Below are 3,785 nucleotides of genomic sequence, written 5' to 3'. Positions count from 1 at the left end.
AAGGATATAAATTTTTCTCTTACTACAGCTTTCATGGCATTCCAGAGATTTTGGTAAGATGTTTCTTCATTTTCATTTATTTCCAGATACATTTTAATCTCTGTTTTGATTTCATCATTGACCCAGGAGTTGTTTAGCATCATGCTGTTTAGTGTCCATGGCTTTGTGGTTTTAGGGGGACCTTGTTGGTGTTGATGTTTATTTTTATTCCACTGTGGTCCGAGGAGTTGTATGGTAAAATTTCGGTCTTTTTATATTTGCTTATGCTTGTTTTATGGCCAAGTGTGTGGTCGATCTTAGAATACGTTCTGTGTGGTGATGAGTAGAATGTGTATTCTGTGGTCTTTGGATGAAGTGTTCTGTAGGTATCAATTAAGTCCATTGGGTCAAGGGTCACATTGAGGTTTTGGATCTCATTGCTGATATTTTGTCTTGATGATTGTCTAGGGTTGTGAGTGGGGTGTTGAAGTCCCTAGCTATGATGGTGTTGGAGTCTATATCTTTCTTAGTTTACCTAGAAGCTGCTTTATGAAAGTTGGCACTCCTATGTTGGGCGATATATATGTTTAAGATGGATAGTTCTTGTTGATGGATTGAACCTTTTATCATTATGTAGTGGCCTTCTGTATCTTTTTAAATTTTTAATAGCTTGAAGGGTATTTTGTCTGAAATCAAGATCGCTACTCTTCCTTTCTTTTGTGTTCCATTCACCTGAAAGTTTGTTTCCCATCCTCTTACTTTGAGTCTGTGAGTGTCCTTTCTAGTGAGGTGAGTCTCTTGAAAGCAATAGATTGTTGCCTGGTGATGTCTTATCCATTTTGCCATTCTATGTCTTTTCAGTGGTGCATTTAGTCTATTCACATTTACGCTAATTATTGAAATGCAAGAGTTGATCCCTGTCATAAGGTTCTTACAGAGTCGTTGTTCCCGTTTGTTTGTTGTCTTTCTTTTGGTTTTGGCGTTGGTTCATGTGTGTTTTTAATATTTTGCCTGTACTTTTGTGAAGAATGTTGTTGTTCTTTTTTCCTTTTCTTCTGTGTTCAGTACTTTCTTAAGTGTTTCTTGTAGAGGTGGTCTGGTGGCAGCGTAGGGTCTTAGTGATTGAATATCTAGAAAAGATTTCAATTCTCCCTCACTAATGAAGCTTAGCTTGGCTGGGTAGGTTATTCTTGGTTGAAATTGTTTATCTTTTAGAACTTTGAAGATGGGGCCTGGAGGGTTTCTGTATATAAATCTGCTGCTATTCTAATTGGTCTTTCCTGGTAGCTAGTCTGGCATTTTTCTCTTGCTGCCTTTAGGATTTTTTCATTTATAGCTGCTTTGTTTAGGTGAATTATTATGTGTCTGAAAGTTGATCTTCTCATTTGTTGTCTTGCAGGTGTTCTCTGAATCTCTTGTGCTTGAATTTTTGCATCACTGATGAGATGAGGGAAGTTTTCTTGAATGATTTCATGAAATGTTTGTTCCAGGCTGCGGCGTAGGGGTGGGGAGCATGGCACAGGCGGCGGTAGAGCAGCAGCTGGGCCCAGGCCCCATGTGTCAGTCCATGCCCCATAGATGTGAATCGGCTGCGGTGCAGGTGGTGGAGGAGGAGTTGGCGGGCCAGCGCCAGGCCAGAGGCTGCACGGAGCATGAGACCGCTGCCGGGTGCTCCAAGTGTGGCGGTGGCCACCACGCTGCTGTTGCTGCTGCTGCTGCTGCTGCCCCAGGCCCAGGCAGATGAGCATGAACACACGCATCAAGATAAAGAGGAAGTTGTCTTATGGACGAATACTGTTGAACCCTACCATAATCACCATAATCACCAAGAAACATATAAGTACTTTTCACTTCCATTCTGTGTGGGGTCAAAAAAATGTATCAGTCATTACCATGAAACTCTGGGAGAAGCACTTCAAGGAGTTGAATTGGAATTTAGCAGTCTGGATATTAAATTTAAAGATGATGTGATGCCAGCCACTTACTGTGAAATTGACTTAGGTAAAGAAAAGAGAGATGCGTTTGTATATGCCATCAAAAATCACTACTGGTACCAAATGTACATAGATGACTTACCAATATGGGGCATTGTTGGTGAGGCTGATGAAAATGGAGAAGATTACTATCTTTGGACCTACAAAAAACTTGAAATGGGTTTTAACAGAAATTGAATTGTTAATGTTAACCTAACTAGTGAAGGAAAGGTGAAACTGGTTCCAAATACTAAAATCCAGATGTCCTATCCAGTGAAAGGAAAAAGTCAGATGTAAAATTTGAAGATCGATTTGACAAATATCTTGATCTGTCAGTTTTTCAACATCGGATTCATTGGTTTTCAATTTTCAACTCCTTCATGATGGTGATCTTCTTGGTGGGCTTAGTTTCAATGATTTTAATGAGAACCTTAAGGAAAATTATGCCTGATACAATAAAGAAGAAATAATGGATGACATGGACAGAGACCTAGGAGATGAGTAAGGGTGGAAGCAAGTGCATGGAGATGTGTTCAGACCTTCAAGTCAACCCCTGATATTCTCCTCCCTCATTGACTCTGGCTGCCAGATATTTGCCGTATCTCTCATTGTCATTATTGTTGCAATGATAGAAGATCTCGATACAGAGAGGGGATCGAAGTTTAGCATGGCCATATTTGTCTATGCTGCTACGTCTCCAGTGAATGGTTATTTCGGAGGAAGTCTGTATGTGAGACAAGGAGGAAGAAGATGGATAAAATAGATGTTTATTGGAGCATTCCTCATCCCAGCCATGGTGTGTGGCACCACCTTCTTCATCAATTTCATAGCCATTTACTACCATACTTCAAGAGCCATTCCTTTTGGGACAATGGTGGCCGTTTGTTGCATCTGTTTTTTTTTTTTTTTTTTGTGGTTGTTATTCTTCCTCTAAATCTTATTGGTACAATACTTGGCCAAAATCTGTCAGGTCAGCCCAACTTTTCTTGTCGTGTCAATGCTGTGCCTCATCCTATACTGGAGAAAAAAATGGTTCATGAAGCCTGCAGTTATTGTTTGCCTGGGAGGAATTGTATCTTTTGGCTCAATCTTTATTGAAATGTATTTCATCTTCACGTCATTCTGGGCCTATAAGATCTACTATGTCTATGGCTTCATGATGCTGGTGCTGGTCATCCTGTGCATCGTCACTGTCTGTGTGACCATTGTGTGCACATATTTCCTGTTAAATGCAGAGGATTACAGGTGGCAATGGACAGGTTTTCTCTCTGCTGCATCAACTGCAATCTTTGTTTACATGTATTCCTTTTACTACTATTTTTTCAAACAAAGATGTATGACTTATTTCAAACATCATTTTACTTTGGATATATGGTATTTAGCACAGCCTTTGGGATAATGTGTGGAGCGATTGGTTACATGGGAACAAGTGCCTTTGTCCGAAAAATCTATACTAATGTGAAAATTGACTAGAGACCCAAGAAAACCTGGAACTTTGGATCAATTTATTTTTCATAGGAGTGGAACTTGGACAGCAAAAAAAAAAAAAAAAACCACGAGAAGAGATTTGGGTTTTAATACTGGGTACTTTGTGGGTCTCTCTTTCGTGGATGGCTTAAAGTAACATCTTGATTGGGTCTCTTGAAGTAATCATTCATCTCCTGAAGGTTTTGTTCTGACTTTTTAAGCTTATTTTCTAAGTTTTTGACAGTTTGGGTTAGTTCTGTATTTTGGTCTTCAAGTTCTGAGATTCTTTCTTCTGCTTGGTTAATTCTGCTTTCCATGCTTATTAGTTTGTTATTTATTTTCATCACAGTATTCTTTACTGCTGTG

At 39.4% G+C, this 3,785-nt stretch overlaps 1 pseudogene; it reads left to right on the top strand.

Moving 5' to 3' along the window:
* The first annotated feature begins 1,631 nt into the window (after positions 1–1,631).
* Positions 1,632–3,425, top strand: LOC103276897 (annotated as a pseudogene).
* Positions 3,426–3,785: the final 360 nt, after the last annotated feature.

The sequence above is a fragment of the Carlito syrichta genome, unplaced genomic scaffold, assembly GCF_000164805.1.
Source record: "Carlito syrichta isolate Samal-C Ts95f unplaced genomic scaffold, Tarsius_syrichta-2.0.1 Scaffold116283, whole genome shotgun sequence".
NCBI lineage: Eukaryota > Metazoa > Chordata > Mammalia > Primates > Tarsiidae > Carlito > Carlito syrichta.
The sequence above is the reverse complement of the archived record's forward strand: the minus strand, read 5'-3'. Positions and strand labels throughout refer to the sequence as shown.